The sequence below is a fragment of the Tupaia chinensis genome, unplaced genomic scaffold (genome assembly GCF_000334495.1).
Source record: "Tupaia chinensis unplaced genomic scaffold, TupChi_1.0 Scaffold145519_1, whole genome shotgun sequence".
Lineage (NCBI taxonomy): Eukaryota > Metazoa > Chordata > Mammalia > Scandentia > Tupaiidae > Tupaia > Tupaia belangeri.
In genome coordinates this window covers 4412433-4434803 of record NW_006205376.1, presented here as the reverse complement: position 1 = coordinate 4434803, position 22371 = coordinate 4412433, and the positions used below count along the sequence as shown (strand labels likewise).

Below are 22371 nucleotides of genomic sequence, written 5' to 3'. Positions count from 1 at the left end.
CCCAAAATCCTGAGAGGAGAATGGAGAAGAAAAGACTGCAGGGTGGCCATCCCCCAGGGGATGATTTCTCATTTTCTGTCTCCCTGTCTCTCTGGTGAGTGCACATGACCTTTAACAAAAATCTATCTAAAGAAAAAAAAAGTTCATCAATGGAGAGACATCATCAAGATGGCCAACTGGAAGTATGGAGCACTCCTTGCTCTAGAAACAAGAAATAAAACAATTAATATATTATTACTTTTTTATTTTTTGGATATAGGGCATGTGTGCTCACCAGAGTCACTGAGAGAGAAAAATTGAGAAAGCACTCCCCAGGGGAGATGATTACATTACAATGACTTTTCCTCCATTCTCCTCTTGAGATTTTGGGCACACATGCGCACACACTGACTTTTTCAAGCCACTGGATCCAGGAGTTGAACTGCATTGTCTACTGTGTGGAATACAGCTACCTTCACCACACCACTGGCTAACCCAAATTATTATACTTTTAATGGAACACTGAAATCTAGCAAGCAAATGACTGGAGACTTCTGGAAACACAAGATAACATAGAGAGGGAAGTAAAACATCCAGCCAGATCACACTTCTCATTGCTGGGAAAGGTAAGTGAGAGATCCCCAACAGCTCCCATTATGCCTGTAGATGACTACAGTTCTATTTTTTTTTTTTTTTTTTTTGGAGAGGTTTTTTTTTTTTTGGAGAGGTTTTTGCTATAGGGCACGTGCACTTGCCAGAGAGACAGAGAGACAGAAAGAGAGAAATCACTCCCCGGGGGGCAGGGGGGGAATGGCCATACCACAATCCCTTCTCCTCCATTCTCCTCTCGGGATATTGGGCACACACGCACACACGCCGGGCATGAGTTTAAGCTACGGGGTCCGGGACTCGAACCACGGTCGGCTACATGGGAGTTCAGCGACATAGTCATTATGCTAACTGCTAGTTCTGATGACTACAGTTCTGACCATGGGAGAGCCCTAGCTCTCCTAGCAGGCCTTGAACTCAGTGAGGAAATTCCCTGATGTCCACATGGCTGAGTGACTCCACAGAAAGTATTCATGTAACCTCCATGCCATTGAACCCAAGCTCCTACTGCACAGTGCCATTTTAAATATAGTCACTGCAAGCATAAAGCCTACCCTAAGGGCTAGTACACCTTACCTTTCTTCCAGTCAGCAAGCTCTAGTCCTTGTTGCCATCACACCATATACAAACACACTATTACAGTTGCCACTCCAGCTAGACCATGGCCATGACTCCATTACCCAAGTTCATACAGCACCATACACTTCAGCAAACAGACGGTCCAGCATAGCAGAGGCTACACTCAGGACCAGGTGACCTGAAGCATATACTCCCCAGGGACTGTGGCACCCTGCTGCCATGGGTGACTGAGTCCCTTCCACCAATGGGTCTGCTGCCCCTTACACACACTCTCCAGGGACTAGAGGCCAACACTACCACCACAAACATTGTTGTTGGGACCACTGAAACATTTGAAGACACTGTTGATGTTGATTATAGCTGACGAATTCATAGGAAGACTACCCTATTCTGCCTTCTCAGAACTAAAGTCAAAGCATCCTACCCAAATGATATCGTAGGAATATCATCTTCAGGAAAAAGTCTTTCCCTGAAAAGGGAGAAACAGTAACTGCTCCATCAGACTCCATCAGATATACAGAGAACAAAATAGAAACACAAGAAGCATAGATGAACATGACTCTTCCAAAGGAACACTAATTCTCACAGAACACCAAGAACAGAAAACATATTTAAAGGCTGTAAAAGAACTCAAAATAATGATCTTAAAATAGGGCCAGCAGGTAGTGTGGAGGTTAAGGTGGCTGGGTCTCCAGGCCAACTCTGAGGTTCGTCTCTCTGACTTGCAGTTTGAAAACATTCAAGATCAGGTTTGTGTGCATGTGTGGTCCAAATCCTGAGAGGAGAACAGACGGAGAAGAGATTGTGGAATGCACATTCCCCCTCGGTGGTAAGTTTTCACTTTCCCTCTCTCTCTCTCTCTCTGTCTCTCTCTGGTGAGCACACACATTCTATAAAAACAAAACAACAACAACAAAAGACCTTAAAGAAACTTAATAAGATACATGAAAGGAATAGATAATTCAAGAAAATTCTTATTACATGAGGGATATTTATACTCTGAAGAACAGTTTTTCATTGCCAAAGAGATCATTTTCTTTGATATTAAATTTTGAAATTCAATTCATTAAGGCTCTTTAAAGATTTTTGTTGTTGTTGTTAGAGAGGTTTTTGCTATGTGGTATGTGTGCTCGCCAGAGAGGCAGAGACAGACAGAAAAACAGAAAAACAGAAAGCAAGAAATCATCCCCCAAGGCAGATGGTCATCTTTAAATCCCTTCTCCTCCATTCTCCTCTCAGAATTTTGGGCACACACACACACACACACACACACACACACACACACACACACACACACACACACACACACGTGCTGGCATCAATTTTAAGCTGCTGGGTCTGGGACTCAAACCATGGTTGACTACATGGGAGTCCAGTGATGTAACAATTACGCCATCTGCTGGTCCCAAGGCTCTCTGAAGTTTTTAATTCAGCATACAAGCCTATTTCATTTTAAATGTCAGCAGTTTCTGAGTAATATTTAGTAGGTCCCATTTAATATTTTTAAGCATTTAATATTAAATATTAAAAATTTTTATTTTAGTATTTAGTATTAAAATATTTCATTTAATATTTTAAAACATGTAAAAACTGTACCTATAAAATATTGGTATTTTAGTTGTCTGACTTAAAATCCTCTCAAGTACAAAAGTCATTTTTACAAAGATAATAAGTAAAGCTTTTAAATAATTTTATTCATAAGTCTGCTTAAATGTTTCAATATATACTTAATAAGGACTTCATTTGTCATAAAAATCACTCACTTATTTTAAATTGAAATTAATGCATGACATATTGCTGTAAAAAAGCCCCAATTTTTCATTACGAGGTCATTCCAAATATGCTCAGATTCATAATACAGAAACATTAATATGATGACTCTGAATCTCTTTAACACTTCTGTACTTAGTTCTAAATATTCTAATAGTTGAAAGATACTTGATAAGGAAATCATTATGTCTTTTTTTTTGGAGAGGTTTTTTTTTGTTGTTGTTGTTATAGGGCACGTGTGCTGCCAGAAAGACAGAGAGAGAAGAGACAGAAAGCAAGAAATCACCTCCCATGGGGGATGGCCATGCTGCAATCCTTTCTCCTCCATTCCCCTCTCAGGATCTTGGGCACACATGCACACATGCCTGGCATGAGTTTAAGCCACCAGATCCAGGACTTGAACCGTGGTCAACTACATGGGAGTCCAACGACACAGCCATTATGCCAACTGTTGCTTCCAGGAAATCATTATGTCTTCACAAGCAAATTACAGCAAATTTTTTACCAATGCTTGAGTTTCACAGTCAGAGCTTTCCACTCTGATACTAGCTAGATCTTCATTAGGGTCTGACAGGACAGATTTAGCATTGCTTGTCCCTATAAATCACATCACTAGTTCAATTACAGGGATCTGCATCTTCTACCAACTCAGGGGGCTCATGGCTCCAGTTTAGCTGTTTATATAATGTGATTGTACTTTGTAAGAACTCAAAACATCAATATGTATTTTCTGGCTACCTTTGATATATCGGGTTGTTGGGAAAATCATGATGCAGTTTTGCATAGAAAAACACATCATGTCTTTCCCAACAACCTAATAGAAGGAGTCTTAGCATAAAACAAATACTTTCAGGGCCAGCAGGTGGCATGGTGGTTAAGGTGCTGGATGCCCACATAGCCAACTGTGGTTCAAATCCTAGACCTGGCAGTTTGGAAAAAAATCATGCTGGGCACGTGAGTGTGCGCATGTCCAAAATCCAAAGGGGAGAAGGGATTGTGACATGGCCATCGCCCCAGGGGGTGATTAATCACTTTCCTTCTCTCTGCCTCTCTCTGTCTCTCTTTCAAGTCGCATGCACTATGGCAAAAAAAATCTTTAAAATTATACATATATGTGCTTTCTATTTTTTAGGACATATAACTCTTATGAATATTACAATGATAAACAATTCAATTTCAAATATTTTAAGGGCTTAGTGTGATAATTTGATTACAACTTTTGAATTAGTCTGGATTCAAGTGTTCTACATGTAACAAAAAGTTGAAAGATCAATGGTTTTTTAAAGTAGCGCTTTTAATTTTCTCACATGTGAGGAATATAGATCTGGGCAGGAAGTGGCTGAAACGGCAGTTTCATGATAATATCAGACATATAATTTCATCTAGCCCTCCTATCCTCATGGACAAAAGGTTTTGATTGCTTTAAAAACAAACAAACAAACAAACAAATGGGGACCAGCAGGTGGTATAATGGTTACGACTCCCACGTAGTCAACCACAGCTCAAGTCCCGGACAAGGCAGTTTAAAACTCATGCTGGGCACATGTGCATGCATGAACAAGATTTTCAGAGGAGAAGGGAATGTAATAGGGATTGTGGTGTGGCCATCCCCCCAGGGAGTGATTTCTCGCTTTCTGTCTCTCTGTTTCTCCGGCGAGTGCATGCATGCTATAGCAACTACCATCACACCACCACCACCAAAGGACACTAGACAGTCGTGCAACAGTAAAACAGGGTGCTCTGTGAAGCAGCCCCACATGGGAAAGTTCCTAGTTCAAGTCAAGACACCTTCCTGAGAACATCAGGCACGAACGTGTCCGTGATCTGGGACTGGCTGAAGACTGGGGGTGGATGGTGGACCATGGTCCCCACTGAGGTTGTTGTCTCTCTGTCTCTCTTGCTTATGGAGTAAACTTGAAAACAAACAAACCAAAAATAAATGAATGCAACATATAAAATAGAAAAAAGACAGCTTTACTCTTTTTTTTTTTAATTGGTCAGAGGATATATGCACTTGCCTGAGGAAGATGAAGAGGAAGCAAGCCCCTCTCCCCATGGAAAATGCTCTCACTGATATCCTTTATCTTTCATTTCACCCTCCATTTGTGATTTTTGGACACCCACACACATATGCCTGGTCCAGGATTTGAACCACACAGTTAAGTGTTTGGGATTCAACTCCCTTAACCACCAAGCCATGGACTGATCTCATACATATTTTGCTAGCAAGACATAAACATTTAGGGTTTTTAAAATAGCTTTATTAATTATAATTGACATACAGTAAAGTGCATGTATCTAAAGTGTATAATTGGTTCAGGTTTGACAAATTGATATATCTTTGATATCATCACTACAATCAAGATAATGCACAGAACAGTGTAGGCCAAATGTTTCCCCAAGTCTCTGAAATATCTTCTCTGTTCCATGTCTCCCACAAACACCACCTTCAGGCAACCAATATCTGTTTGCTTGCTTGCTTTCTTATCATTTTTTTAATTGCCAGAGGGTGTGTGCATTGCTGAGAGAGAAAGAGAGAACGCCCTAAAACAAAGCATAGTCATGCCACAATCCTTTTCCCTCTATTTCTCTTTCCCATCAAGACTTTGGGCATGCACATACACACTCCTAACATGTTTTTCCAAATGCTGGGACAGGATTTAAACCAGTCAGTCATGTAGGATCTGGCTTTCAAGGTGCAGCACTTAACTACTACTCCATGGGGCCAGTCCAGTCCTGCTTCCTTGTATAGTAGATTAGTTTATATTTAATATAATTTTATGCAAATGAAATTTTAAAACATGTACTGTTTTGCACACTGAGTGCATGTGCATGTCTGCCCAAAATTCCCCCAGAGAGAAATGGGGGAGAAAGGATTACAGAACGCCTGTCCCCCATGGGTGACAGGTCTTTCTCAGTTTCCCTCTTTCTCTGTCTCTGTCTTTCTATGGCAAGTGCATGCACCATCTAGCAAAAAAAATTTAAAAAAGGAGAAAAGCACTATTTTGTATGGCTTGCTTCACTCAGTATAATTATTTTGAAATCATCTATGTTGCAATATGTCTGAATAGTTCATCACTTTGTATTGGTGATTAGTTTTCCCTGTATATACACTCAAGGTTATTTCCCTGTATAGATGTGTAAGCTTATTTGTCTGTTCATCTCCTCATGAACATTTGTGCTGTTTGTTTTCTGTTTACTAAAAGTAAAACTCAAGAGTTTATATGGACATACACTTCCATCTCTTCTGCTAATATCTAGGATTTAAATGATGGGAGGCAGCAGGTGGAGAAGTGGTTAAGGTGCTGGATTCTCACATGGCTGACCATGATTCAAGTCCCGGACTCGATGGTTTGAAAATCAAACCAGGTGAATGTGTGTGCATGTCTAAAATCCCAAGAGAAGAATGGAGAAGAAGGGACTGTGGCATGATCATCCCCTCTGGGGGGTGATTTCTCTCTCTCAACCATTTGAACCCTATGGCTAAAACTTAAAAGAAAAAGTTTTATATATGTGTGTATGTGTGTGTATAAAAGTATTTTGTATAAATGTATACAAATATATATATACAAGTATACATAAAGTTTATATATATATATATATACACATATATATATAAGTATTTGCCAAAGTATTTTCAAAAATTATTGTATCATTTTAAATCCCCACCTGCAGATGAACATTCCAGTCCCATCAAATCCTTGCCAACACTTGATACAGTCAATACTGGAATTAGGTGTGCACTAACACTTTTTACGTTTATTTTCTTTTGAGAGAGACAGAGAAAACAGACATCTTCATTAGAGTCTGTTACACTGTGACCCACCTGCCAGCCTTCCAAACAGCTGAATTCATGAGTGCATACATATGAACCCTGTGTATTTGGGGTTGACCTGGGATCTGGGCTGCTGTCTTCCGTGTGGCTCCAGTGTTGCAGTGTGGTGCCCCACTCCAACTGGTCACATCATCATGGCTTTAATCTACATTTCTCAGACGATTAGTAGATGTTAGAAATTGTTCAGATGCTTATTTGCTATCCACAAATAGTCTTTGGTGAAGTACTTTCCCAAATATACTGTCTATCTTTTAATTTAACACTATTCCTATCAAATATCAGCAAAATGTTTTTGTAGGTATGTAGAAGATTGTAAGACTATTCTAAAATACGTATGAAAATGCAAAGGAACTAGACTAGCTAAAACAATTTTGAAGAGGGATGAATGAGATAGTCTCATTTTACTCAATCTCAAAACTGAATAGACAGTTGCAGTAATTAAGAATGTGCATTAGGGAGAGAGAGAAACATGAATCAATAGAGCAAAATGGACCCTCATAATGCCCCAAGTAGGCCCAGCGCCATGTCTCACTCTGTTAAGATGCTGCTTCTCCACAGGCTGAGGCCATATGGGATGCCCAGATTTGATTCTTGGCCCTTCTTTTATTTTTTTAGAGAGAGGTTTTTGCTATAGGGCACATCGGCTCACCAGAGAGAGATCAAAAGACAGAAATTAAGAAATCATCCCCCAAGGGGGACGGCCACGCTGCATCCCCTCTCCTCCATTCTCCTCCCAGGACCCTGGGCACACATGCACATACCCCCAGCATGAGTTCCAAACCACTGGGCCCACAGACTCAAACTGTGGCCAACTACCTGGTAGTCCAGTGACATAACCACTACACCATCTGCTGGTCCCCCCCTGATTCCTGGCCCTTCTTGAAAGTTAGACATTGCATTGCTCATCTCTGATCTCAGCTGCTTGGGAGGCTAAGAGAGAAGAATCATAATACAAGGAGACCCTGTCTTAAAAAAAAAAAAATTCCCTTGAAACCAGCAGATGACGTAATGGTTATGTCACTGGACTCCCATGTAGTCAACCACAATCGGAGTCCCAGTACCGGTGGTTTAAACTCACGCCGGGCACATGTGCACGTATACTCAAAATCCCAAGAGGACAGAGGAGAAGGGATTACTGTGTGGCCATCTCCCATGGGGAGTGATTTCTTACTTTCTGTCTCTTGTTTCTCTCTGTCTCTCTGGCAAGTGCATGCACCCTATAGCAAAAATCTCTTAAAAAAAATAGGCCCAATTAATATTTGAAAAAAGTGCAAAAGTCAATAGAAGCCTTTTCAACAAAAATGATGCTAGAGCAAGAGGACATCCATAAGCAAAAAAAGTAACATTGACCTAAGTTACACACCTTATACAAAAATTTTTAAAAAATGTAACACATAAAACTAGAACACTTACAGAAAAAAACATAAGAGAAAATCTTTGGGACCTAGGATTAGGCAAGGAGCTCTTAGACTCAAAACCAAACATATACAAAATACATAAAAATTATATTAGAGTGTATCAAAATTACAAAGTATTGCCCTGCAAACTTCTGTTAAAAGGATGAAAGAAAAAATATACTGGGAGAAAATATTTGCTAACCACATATCTAATAAAAGGTTGATATCTAAAATATACTAAAAATTCTCAAAAGTGGTGTTTACAAAAACTGAACAATCTATTCAGAAATGGAAAAAGAATACAAAGTGATATTTCACTGAAGAGAATGCATGCATAGCAAATGAGAATATGAAAATATCTTGGCTGTCATTAACCTGTAAGAAAATGCTAATTGAGGGGCCAGCAGGTGGCATGGAGGTTAACCATTATACTCTCACATGGCTGATTGTGGCTCAAGTCCCAGGCCTAGTGGCTTGCTATCTCACTTTCTCACTCTCTGATTCTGGTCAAACTTGAAAAATAATAAAAATAATGAATAAAATTTTTAAAAATAATTTCTTTTAAAAAAGAAAATACTGGAACCAGTAGATGGCTTAGTGGTTACCTCCCTGGACTCCCATGTAGTTGACCACAGTTTGAGTCCCGGACCTGGTGGCTTAAAACTCATGCTGGTGTGTGTGCAGAAGATCCTGAGCAAGGAATGGAGGAAAAGAGATTGAGGTGTGGCCATCTTTCCTGGGAGGGTGATTTCTTAATTTCTGTCTTTTTGTTTCTATGGCAAGAGCACACAACTTACAGTGAAAATCCCTCTCTCAAATAAAGAAAAAGAAAGAAAATGCTAATTGAAACCTCAATAAGATATCACTGCACACCTATAAAAGAAAAAGAAGAAAAAAAGTAACAACTCCAAATGCTGATGAAGATCAATCTACTATAGAACTAGAGAAGGAATACATTTAAAATGGTATAACCACTCTGGAAGACATTTTAGCAATTTCTTGAAAAAGTAAATGTTCATTTGCCACATAACCCAGCAGTTTTGCTCTTCGGCATTTGTCTCAGAGGAACAAAAATATTTCCATACAAAAACTTGTACACATATATCTATAGAGGCTTTATTAATAATAGTCCCAAATTGGAAAAATAAAAAAACCCTAATGCTCTTCAGTCAGTGAATGGTTAAGCGAAGTCGACTATATCTATACCATGGAATAATGCACACACTTCATAGTGAGAATAATACATAAATACATTAACCCATATTTTAATCATATTTACATGAATTTTTTGAAGTCCCTTATACTAAAGTTGGTTTATTACAGGCAACATGTAGTTAAGTTATATATATCCAATTTTATCTTTTTTTTTTTGGTGGGGAGAGAGGTTTTTGCTATAGGGCGCATGCTCTCGCCAGACAGACAGAGACAGAGAGACAGAAAGCGAGAAATCCCCCCCCCCAGGGGGAATGGCCATGCCGAAATCCCTTCTCCTCCATTCTCTTCTCGGGATCTTGGGCACACACGTGCCTGGCTGGAGTTTTAAGCAACCGGGTCTGGGACGCGAACCACAGTCGACTACATGGGAGTCCAGCGACATAGCCATTATGCTAACTGCTGGTCCCCAATTTTATCTTTGTTTTTAATTGCTGTGCTTAGGCTACTTACCTTCAATGTTTTTTTGATTTTTTTTTTTTTTTTTTTTTTGCTGTAGAGTGTGTCCATTCACAGGAGAAAGGCAGAGACAGAGAGAGAGGGGGAAAGTGAGAAATCACTCCCAAGGGGTGATGACCACACTGCAATCCCTTCTATTCATTCTCCTCTTGGGACTTTGGGCACCCATATATGACCAATGTGAGTTTTGAGCTGGTGGGTCTAGGACTTGAACCACAAAGTCCGCCATATGGGATCCAGCTGTCTTAACCTCTTCACCACCTGCTGACTCCTCAGTGTGATTATTTTGAATTTCAGAGGGCATCACTAGAGAGAGAGAGCAAGGAAGCACCCTCGCCATGGGGCATGGCCATGCCCCCATCCCTTCTCCTCCACCTCTGTCCTGTTGGTTACTTAGGCACACATGGACACATGACTGGCATGTTTTTCAAACCGCCAGGACTGAGAACTGAACCATGGTCAGCCACGTGTGATCTTATCCACTAGGTACAGGGCTGGTTCCAATGTGGTTATTGTTATTACTGGTCTTAAATTTACCATTTTACTATTTTTCTTTTATGGTCTCCAACAGTTTTCCATTTCTCTTTCTCTTCCTCTCTCTTTTTTCCTTTTTAAGAAAGAGATTTTTGCTATAGGGCATGTGTGCTCACTGGAGAGACAGAGAAATAGAAAGTGAGAAATTCCCTCTCGGAGGGATGGCCATGCTGCAATCACTTCTCCATTCTCCTCTCAGGATTTTAGGAAGGCATGCACATGAACCTGGTGTGAATCTTAATTTGCCAGGTTCAGGACTTGAACCGTGGTCTACTATGTGAGAGTCCAGCAACGTAACCATTATGTCATCAGCTGATCCCTTTCTGCTTTCTTTTTGAGTTTTTTTTTTTTGTTGTTGTTGTTAGTTTTATTTTACTACCTTTGTTGGCTTAATTATGATAATCTGCATTATTTTGGTGGTTGTTCATGGTTTTATAGTACACATCTTTCATCTATATGGTATTATACTACTTCATATATAATAGGAAAGCATAGTAAGCATATACTTTCATGTTTTCTTCCTGGCATTTGTACTAGGACTGTCATTATATACATAACATTAAATATTATATATATTTATATCTATCTATTTCGTTATAATATAGCTTGAGTAGCTCTTATCTGAAGTGCCTGTTACCAGAGGTGTTTGGATTTTGTAATATTTTCATATATATAATAAGAGATCCTGAGGATGGGACCCATGCCTAAATACAAAATTTGCTTATGTTTCTGATGTATCTTAGAAATTACCTCAAAATACTTTTTTTTTGCGGGGGGGGGGGGGTTGTTTTGGGAAGTGTGCGCTCACAGAGAGACAGAGAGACAGAAAGCAAGAGATCACCCCCCCGCCCCCATGGGGAATGGCCACGCCGCAATCCCTTCTCCTCCATTCTCCTCTTGGGATCTTGGGCACGCATGTACATGCACCCGGCATGAGTTTAAGCCACCAGGTCTGGGATGCAAACTGCTGTCGACTACATGGGAGTCCAGTGACATAGCCATTACGCCAACTGCAGATCCTAACCTGAAGATACTTTTATATAATATTTTTTTCTACTGCAGTGTTTTGACTACAACTCATCACATGAGGTCAGATGTGGAATTTCCTATTGGTAGTGTCATTCTGGCACTCAAAAAGTTTTAGGTTTTTGAGCATTTGGGATATTGAATTTTTGGACTAGGGATGTATGATCTTTAATATATATGTATTCATATGCAGATTGAATATGAATGCAGATTGTATAAGCACATAATTTTAAGAAGAAAATTTATGACAGAAAAGCAGGTTTTAAAAATTGGGACCAGCAGTTAGCATGGGGGTAATCTCTCGTTTTCTGTCTCTCTGTCTCTCTCTCTTTCTGGTGAGTGCATGCACCCTATAGCAAAAATCTCTCCAAATAAACAAATAAATAAATAAAAATAAATAAAAGACACAGGGACCAGCAGATGGTGCCATGGTTAGGTCGCCTGCAGTTCTAGTCCCAGACGCAGCGGTTTAAAACTCAAGTGTCGGGCATGTATGCATGCATGCCCAAAATCCCAAAGGAGAAAAGAAGGGATTGCAGCAGACCATCTCCCTGGGGGGAATATTTCTCGAGCACATATACCCTCTAACAAAACTCTCTGAGAAAAAAAAAAAAAAAAAAGACACAAAGCAACTTTGTTACAGACTTGAACTCTAATAGAAACCTAAAGCATTATTTTTTAATGCCGGCAAGGGTTTTAAAATTGGAAGTTGATATTAACTGACTGCTTTCCCCACAAGAGTCACACTGTGAGTCTCTCATCCATAAGGGTGGTAATTGTAGCTGAGTCTACACATAGCCTGTGGGTCTATGAGAAGCAGCTGTGATCACCCTAGGGCCCCTGCATGGAAATTTCATAGCAATTCTACCAAGCAAAGATTATACAGGAGAAATGACTTTGCTTTTTCTTGTCAGGGCACTATTACATTCTTATTTTATTACCAAATCACTCCCTGATGGAATATCTGACATCATTAACCAGTGGCAATAACGTATTTGCTGAATTTTTCTATACTCATCCAAACACCTCTTGTCACAAGTCAATGATTCAGAGAAAATAATGAAATTGTCTTTGTTCTCCAGCTCAGAAATACATTTAAAAAAATTGAATTCTGAGGAGTGCTTTCACATTAGGAAGCTTCCTCTTTCTTTTTATTTCTTTTCGGTTATTAGGAAGAGCTACCAATATAGTTCATCTGTTTCACGTCTCTCTAGAGTTCAGAGTAATTTTCCAAGATGACAGGCCACTGATTGACAAGTATATTGACTTAGCTTTCAGATTAAAAATTGTCAAGATATTATCTTCAAAGATTTCAAAGGTATGCATTCTTATTCTATGAATTGTAATTTAAGGAATTGTTTGTTACCTTGACTTTTCTTTTTTCTTTTTCTTTTTTTTGGAGAGGTTTTTGCTATAGGGTACGTGTGCTCACCAGACAGAGAGAGACAGAGAGACAGAAAGCGAGAAATCAACCCCCAGGGGGATGGTCACACTGCAATCCCTTCTCCTCCATTCTCCTCCTGGAATCTTGGGCACGCATGCACTCGCCCCGCGTGTGATTTTTAAGCCACTGGGTCCAGGATGCGAACCGTGGTTGACTACGTGGGAGTCCAGCGACATAGCCATTACGCTAACTGCTGGTTCCCGACTTTTTCTTTAGAATAATGTGAAAATCACAGGGATGATAAGGATGGTCCTCGAATGTCTGGTAAGTCTAACAGTTTGATGTAACGTGCACAGAGGTTGTGTGTTGTAATTTGTAACCATTTGTAACCCCAAATGATTGTTGTTGTTTTGTTTTGGGGGTCTTTTTAAGAGATTTTTGCTGTATGATGCATGCGCTTGCCGGAGAGACAGAGAGACAGAAAGCGAGAAATCACCCCCATCCCAATCGAGAAGGCCACACCACAATCCCTTCTCTTCTGTTCTCCTGAGATCTTGGGCATGCACGCACATACGCCCAGCATGAATTTAAAGCCTCTACTACATCTGGGATTCAAACGTTGGTAGACCAAGTAGGAGACCAGTGACACAACTGCCACACCATCTGCTAGTCCTGAAGCACCAAATATTTTGATGACAAAACAGAAAGAGATCACTAATAGTCTAGATAGGTGTAGAATCTAAGTAGATTGCAAAACCCAAGCAAAATAAAATGAATTACTCTTTATTTTTATTAGTTGACATTGAATAAACAATTTCTGTACCAATTAGGAATAAGAAAAACTTTTTAAGATTTTTTATTTTTATTATAGTCTTGAACTGGACAGCGAAAGTACCATTTTACTTTGTAAGTTTCTGAACTTAAGCTCATTGATCTCGTTTCCTGTGAACTAGACCAGAATTTTGTTTCCAACAATTCTTTGGTATATAATGATTTATGTGGTCAGTTATTTTTATATGTGGGCGTGCAGTGTTTTCACACTGAGAATGAGAATGATTCAGGAAAGGGCAGAGTAAATTTTCTTTTCAGAGTAAATACTAAAGAAATATATTTCTAATTAATCTCTAATTAAGTTATGCATGAGGGGGCTTCAAAAATTTCATAGACAAAAATGAAATTAAGTAGCAGTTTACTTTTAAAATTGCTTTTAAAAATTTTTTCTTACTATTGTTTTGCAATAGGGCATGTGCACACACCAGAGAAACAGAGAGAGAAAGTGAGAAAGCATCTTCCAACGGGGATGACCACCCTAAAATCCTTTCTCTATTTTCTACTCAAGATTTTGGGAACACAAAGCATATTCTGTGGTTTTTCAAGCTGCTGAGTACAGGACTTGAACCACACAACTGGCCATGTGGGATCCACCTGCCTTAACCACCATGCCACCTGGCTGGCCCCTGTACCAGTTTATTTTGATACCAAAAAATTTTGAAATTCATCATATTACCCATTTCCATGAAATTTTTAAAGACAGGCCCCCCCATTTTCATTTAGAAAAGAAATGTTTTGTATGTTTTGTTTAATTGGTGAAAAATCAGACCACTACTTGAGCTACGTACAGAGTTAGGTTTAGATGTCATATTATATGGGCCGTTTGTGTTATATCGTTGTCATTACTCTATTACATCATCCTTAGGTGTAGAAAGTGATGACTTACATACTCAGACACTATACAGATTGATTTCACTCATTCATTCGTTCACTCATGTGTTCATGCAATAAATATTTATTGAGCTCTTTGTGAGTGCCAGCACAGGGACCTAGTGGTGGACAAAGCCAACACAGGACTTAGTCTCGTTTACTAAAAACACTCTTCTTTAATTGTGGGCCAACTTACAGATACACTTCTCTAATTATACCTATGAAGATATATTTTCTAAAAGAATACCAAGTTTGGGGCCAGCAGGTGGCATGGTGATTAAGACACTGAACTCCCATGTGGCCGACCACGGTTTGAGTGGTTTGAGTCCTGGGCCTGGTGGTTCCAATCATGCCAGATACTGGGCCTAAAAAATCCCAAGAGGAGAATGGAGGAGGAGGAGTTGTGATGTGGCCGTCCCTTCAGGGGGGTGATTTCTCACTTTCTCTCTCTCTGTTTCTCTCTCTCTCAGTGTATGCTCTATGGTAGAAACCTAAAATGAATGAATGAACGAATGAATAAATAAATCTTTAAAAAAAATCCCCATTTAAAAAAAATCACAGCAAGAGTGTAATGAATGTTAGTACCTTCACCATAAAGGATCCCTGTTCTACACTTACTGATTCTTAGCATGAAAATCAGATGTGAAAGCAAGTTTTCCATTATTTGAAGATCATTTAGTGTATTCCACAGTACAAAAATATTCCATTTACACTGTATACACTGTAAACATTGTATACTTTGTAAAAATTGTGAAAGGGAAATGACAGTTACATTGTTCTGGAAGCACTGAGGGCTGATACTCTTACTGATTTTTTTTTTTTTGCATAAGCTAGTTAAGCAATAGTTATATTTGCTATGCAGACTACAAGTACCTCTAGCTGAGAAGACAAAAGGATCCTTCCAAAGAGTGTCTATTAATCCCATGCAACTTAGGTGGACAATGAGTTAAAGAATTTGTATCAAATTAAAAAAATTTTGTTCTCGTGAGTTGAGAGAATAGTGTAAGAAAATAGGAATTTATTAGTTTATCCAACACACTTCACTGGCAAGTATTAAATATAAGTTAATTGTTTCAGTTGCATATTTTGCTTAGTTCTAATAGTAGATACGTTCAATCTGGCAAAACAGGGTCATGACAGCATCATGTTTATGAAGTCTACTATTATAAACAGAGTCAATGTGGCAACTGAGTTTAAAATTTGAACTCAAAAGGCAAACAAAACATATCAAATTGTCTAAAACAGAGTTAATAGTGAGGAGCTCATTAAGTAACAAGATTCGTTTCAAAGTTGTTGGTTTTTTTTTCCCCCTTTCACTAATTAGCCCAAAGATTGGAATTGGCTGAAAACTCAGACTCACATCAGATGAATCAGTTCTCAATTAAAGAAGGTGAGTTGTTAGTTTCATTAGTGATTCTACTTAGAAACACATACTTCCCACTGTTCTCACTGCAGATTTCTGGATCTTGCTTAATTGAAGATTTCTTGAAATCACATGCCAAGTATTTTGGGGTTTTTTGTTTGTTTTTAACTTAACCATTTGCAGCTACTCATCTGGTTCAATAAAGAGTATTTTGAGACTGCAACCAAAGCTGAATTCCATTGGCATTTTTGTCTCTAGCAATGATTTTATATACTCTACTTTGTATTATTAGGATTCTTAAAATATGGTTATGTGGATCTTGTACTACCTGGAAAACATTATATTTGAGGAGAGGGACTAGGTTAGGGATTAGGCTTTTCTGTATGCATTGGAAACAAATGCTACCTGGGAAGGTTGGCACTCTTCTGCCACTTTGCAGGGAGCCAGTGGAAGCAAAACCAATACACTAAGAACAGTAAAGAGGAGAAAAAGATATAACCTGAACCCTTGATACCATTTTCCAAAAAACTGATCATATCATTGCTAGTGCTGCTCACTACCTGGATATTCAGATTTAATCGATAATATATTTCCAGAGTGTTCATGGCAGCTCAAGCATGGATTTTCTATTGGAATTATCTAAATACTGATGCAGAATTATTATCCCCTGCTTACAGAAAAGAAAACTAAAGCTTACAGAGATTAAGTAAATTGCTCAAGGTTTCATAGTCAGGAAGCATCAGAGTGAAGGCATGAACTTGAGTCTTATGTTCACTCCAAACCGCCCACCTCCAAAATTATACTCTGCTAATGTATATTTATGTAACAGAACGTTTGACACTGTTATTAATATTTTCTTTCACACTATTCTTTTTTAGTTGCTTTTATTTTCTCAAGGAAGAAGTGTCTGTCCTGCTCTCCATGGCTTGGTTAGGCCCTCCTCTGATGAATTTATGATCTTACTCCTATCCTCCCTCTCTTCTTTGGGACATGCTCTGTCAATCATTCAGGCACTTGAATAGTCTCCCTCCCTCCCCCCAATGTAGGAAACGTGGGGCATTCAAAAAGTTCATGGAAACTGATATTCTAAAAAAACTAGTATAGATTTCAAAATTATTTTTTGCACTAAAATATACTCTAACATGTCAAAACATGTCTAAATATGATCTGTTGTGAAGCTATAAGAAGGCTTAGATATCACTTTCAAAAGAGCCCCTATCAGAGTAATATAAATTCTGCTAAAATTGAAGCAAGAATAAATACAAATTTATGGTGAAACTTGAGTGGAAAAATGGTGAAATCATTGAGGCTTTATAAAATGTTTATGGGGATAATTCCCCAAAGAAATAAGCAGTTTACAAATAGTTAACTCATTTTAAAAAGAGATGAGACAATATTGAAGATGATACCCATCGGGTCAGACTTTACAAAGAGAAAATTAATCTTGCTCATGCCCTAACTGAAGAGGATCAATGACTAAAAAACAGAAACAGTAGCAAACAGCAAACCCATCTGAATTGGTTCAGCTCCAAGAAATCTGACTGAAAAATTAGAGTTGAGCATGGTTTCTGCTAGATAGGAGCCAAACCACTGCACCCAGAACAGCTGCAGACAAGAGCCGAGCTTTCAATGGAAATTAGAAGCAAGTAGGATCAAGATCCTGGACCATTTCATTGAAGAATCATAACAGGAAATGACACAAGTATTTACCAGAACAATCCTGAAGACAAAGCACAATCGAAACAACGGCTACCAAGAGGTGGAAGTGGTCCCCTCGAAAAGCAAAAGTGAATTGATCAAGAGTAAAGGTCGTAGACACAGCTTTCTGGGCTGCTCAAGGCAGTTTGCTCGATGACTTTCTAGAAGGCCAAATAATGATAACATCTGCTTATTATGAGAGTGATTGGAGAAAACTAGCCAACACTTTAGCAGACAAAGACCCAGCAAAACTTCACTGGAGAGTTCTACCCAGTAGGACTATGGCCCTGCTTGTCATTCCTCTCCAACAAGTCAGACAGGGGCAGTGTTGTGAGAGTTTTGATGAGAAATCATTACACAGCCTCCTTATAGTCCTGATTGGTTCCTTCTGACTTTTTGTTCCCTACTCTTCAAAAAAAAAAAAAAAAAAGATCTTTAAAGGCACCCCCTTTACCCCCTTTTCTTCAGTTGCTAATATAAAAAGTCTGCATTACCAGGAGCAAATGGCCAGGAACCCCAGGTGTTCAGAGGTGGGCTAAATAGCTAGAATCATTGCCTCCAGAAGCATCTTGTATTTGACAGAATTTATGCTGAGAATTTTGGTTTATATTTTAATAGGATAATTCTGTTTTCCACAACCCTGTTGAAGTCCCATTGTCTAAGTACATTCCATATATTTGAATATGTGTCTTTTTAAAATGTTTTACTTGGTTTTTATGTCATGCTACTTTACTAATGACTTACCATAACTCAAAGGTGTTGGTTTTATCACCAGCATGTGTTCACCTTTCTAGAAAAATAGTACACTGTATTTCTTAGAACACCCGCTACAATTTCAGCCCAAATGATTTACTACCTCTCACATCTCAAGATTGACCTGATCATCCACCTTCAACCTCCAGCCACAGTAACTGGGTCAGGAAGGGGCAAATAACAGACCGATCTAGTTAGATACACCACGAATAGGGCTTCAGAGAAAGAGGTCTTTTTCCACCTCTTCAGGTTTAAGTAGAGAAGGATACAGAGCTTGGAGTTTCCTATGGCCATTTGTGTACCACATGAACCTGAGAATGGAGCCCAAGTAGAGCAGAGTGGAGAGATGATGTCATTCTGGCATCCTGGCTACTGAGTTCTGGATCCACCTGTGCTTGAAGCCAGCTTTATTATAGACTTTTCGGAGTTAAGAGCATCTTTCCTACTATTTTGACTTACACCAGTTTGATTTAAACAAACAAACAATAAAAAACTCTTATAGGTTAAACAATGCAAAAACAAAGAGCCCGTGTATTTCAATATGTACATACACATATATAAAAATGCATAGAGGGGCTTTCGGGCAAAAAGGCGTGAGTTGGTGGCTGCGGCCTCTGGGCTGGGATGAACCGCGCTCGCGGTGGAGTCAGGGAAGTAGAGCCGGAGCCATGGCCAGTACAGTGGTAGCAGTTGGACTGACCATTGCTGCTGCTGGATTTGCAGGTCGTTATGTTTTGCAAGCCATGAAGCATATGGAACCTCAAGTAAAACAAGTTTTTCGAAGTCTACCACAATCTGCCTTCAGTGGTGGCTATTACCGAGGTGGATTTGAACCCCAAATGACAAAACGGGAAGCAGCATTAATATTAGGTGTAAGCCCTACTGCTAATAAAGGAAAAATAAGAGACACTCATCGATAAATTATGCTTTTAAATCATCCAGACAAAGGAGGGTCTCCTTACATAGCAGCCAAAATCAATGAAGCTAAAGATTTACTAGAAGGTCAAGCAAAGAAATGAATTAAATGTATGATTTTAAGTTCATATTAGTTTATTCACATGAATATCAACTTTTTATAATAAAATGCCTCAAAGTTGCAGTTTTTAAAAATGACTAAACACAAGCTAAGTCAGTCTTGGTATAAATTTGATTAAATCTGAGGATTTTAAATTAACTAAGTTTAGTTTAGAATATTTAGCAATTCTCAGTAACTTATTATTTGAATAGATGTATTGCTCATTAAGTGAATCATTTGGTACCTGTGCATACTTTCTAAAGGCAGAGTGAAGACAGCCCTGGCTCTCGAGGAGCCTATAGGCTAGTGGGAAACTGACAAACTAGTAACTAAAACATGTAGTAAATGTTATGATGGAATTAGCACACGGACTTACTGGAAAGAAAAATAGTTCAAGGTATAGACAACCGGAGCAGCTACTTGGAACGTTGTATTTAATAGTGAATTTAGCCATGATTGTGACTTAAAAAATTCTTATACATTAAAACCTCATTTGTATGATGAAAAAAATGCATAGAGGACACTCTGAAAAGGCAAATTTCAAAGTGATAGTACTGGTTATTTGTAGGAAAAGAAAGATGTGTTAAGAAAGATGATTGGAAAAGGACTTTTGTATCATCTGTATTGTTAGAAAAGGCTGTAGTTCTCACGTAGTTAAAAACAAACATCCAATAAACAAAGGAAACAATTTGATACCAATTCCATTATCACCTCCCCACAACTACAAAATTTTTACCAAATTAATTACCTGTGTTTTTGCTTGATATTCAGGATGTAGAGCAGTACAACTAAAACTTTGCTCTTGCCTCCTCTTCTATGGTCTGCCCTCAGTGTTCCTGAAGTTGTAAAACAAACATCCTTAAAACAAGTGCTTTAGAACTCAGCTTGAGCACCAACAATAATGTTTATCATTAAAACTTACCATGTAATAACAATTCATTCTATTTCAAAAATAAATTTTCACACGGACTTTAGTCAACAAGTAGTTACTGAAGCAGTATCTGCTCTTCGAATGAGAAAAGACACGGTACAAACCAATCTGGGAGTCTGGAGAAAGTTCTACAGTGAATCAGCGGTGACATGACCCTCCTGTCTTGGTTTTCAGCCCCCAGGCTCTCCATTTCACCACAATTTGCAGCCGGTGCGAGCTTCAGAGAACTCCATTTTACACTCATGTTCTGGTGCTAAATTGAACTTGGATTCCTCCAGGGACTGAGAAGAACTCTCTGGTGTCTTTTTTTTTTTTTTTTTTTTTTAATGTCACTCTTTTCCCCTCTCATATGCAACCTGGCATTACACCGACGACAGACACATCAATGTCCTGATACAGAAAATAACCATTTCAACTAGTTTAAGATTCTGTGACTTAAAAGCTGAATTTCCAGTAAGGGACGCTCAGAAGACTAGGTGTTCACTCTATCAGCTAGAATTAAAAGTTGGTTTGTTCCATCTCAACGAGAGAACTGCTACAAACCCAGCTCTGTCTCATCTGGGAAGGGGCTCTCTTTAGAAGGCACATGCCAAGACCTACCACCAGGGGGCGCAGATTTACAGTATAAGGCACAGAAAAAAGCTGGCTCTCACCTGTCTTTTCTGAGGTTTTTTTTTTTTTTTTTTTTTTGATATTACAACATTCGTTGCTACAGACTGAAAGATTCTCTCTATTTAAACCAGATCCTGAGGATGCTGGTACAGCATTGATTTAAAGCCACATAATAAATTTAAACAGTTAAGCCCTCTGATCTCATTAATTCATTTTTCCTTGTTGCTTGAACAGAAAGTGTTGTATTATAGAGATAATCATGACTGATAATCCAAATGAAAGCAATTTTGATAAATTCTAATACGCATTTTATTGAAACTGGAATGACAAGTCCTTTCCTCTAAAAGGAAAAAGTTTTAGACTACATGAAAAATAGGCCCTGGCTGGGAAACCTGTTGCTCAAATAAGGGAACTAAAGAGCCCTAAATTGGAAATGGTCTCTTATGATGCTTTACCTCGTGACCTCAGCCTGAGGAACACATGCAACCAGAGGGATAAAGTTATCTTTCTCTCCCAAAGTGAAATAATTTACAAATATTTAAATCAAAGAAGAAAATATCAATGAAAAAAGACAGACTAAAGACTAGTAATAACAAATTAGTTGTAGGGACGGCAGGTGGTGTGGTTAAAGTGCTGGACACTCCCACATGGCCTTCTATGGTTTGAGTCCCTAACCTGGTGGCTTGCTTCCTCACTTTCTGTGTGTGTCTGGTAAAAATAAAATAAAAAATGAATAAATAAAATTAAATAATTCTTTACAAAAATATTGGTTGTACATGATATGCCGCCTTTGCTTCGTTTAAGCAATGAGGCCTTTCAAACAGTGCCTTTACGTGGGGTCAACCATGGGGCAAATATGTCCTTTCTTTTGGTTAGCATGTTAGGGGAGCAGTGGAGATTGAGGATAAAATCAGAAATTGGCTTCTTGGGTATTTCTATCGGTGGGAGTTACTAGTCATACAAGAGTGGAATGTAGGTGTGCATTTTCTTTAATGCTCAGGGATTTTACGCATCAGTAGAAGGAGGTTTGAGATTCACCTGGGAGACATAGTCTTCGACAAAAAAAAAAATCAAGATGGAATATGCATTTAAAATAAACATAAGCTGTAGAAGGACTGCTGACGACAGAGGAAGCTAGTTCTAGAAATGGGGGAACACAGGCACAGGCTTGGCAGTGCAGGCGGTAGCTACTTGTCTGCCAGAAACTACGCAGTCAATAAGGTTCAGATCCTGAACTGCCCTGAAATATACCGGGTGCAGTGGCCCAAGATCCTGACTAGGTACAGGATCTAGTTACAGGATCTGGGGGCAGAAAACAGCTCTGAAATGCTCATTTAATGTCAGAACAAACTCATTTAATGTCAAGGAAGTAGACGGGGCTGGGTAATGTCACAATACCTTAAAAGGAAGGCTGTTTGCTATGCACCATCCCAGGATATTATCTTCCCAAGACCTTTCCAACCCCGGCTACTCCCAGGCTGTTAGAAGGCGGGTCAGGTTGGGTCCTTTCCCTA

At 38.9% G+C, this 22371-nt stretch overlaps 1 pseudogene; it reads left to right on the top strand.

Moving 5' to 3' along the window:
• The first annotated feature begins 18884 nt into the window (after positions 1 to 18884).
• LOC102501965 (mitochondrial import inner membrane translocase subunit TIM14 pseudogene) lies at positions 18885 to 19431 on the top strand (annotated as a pseudogene).
• Positions 19432 to 22371: the final 2940 nt, after the last annotated feature.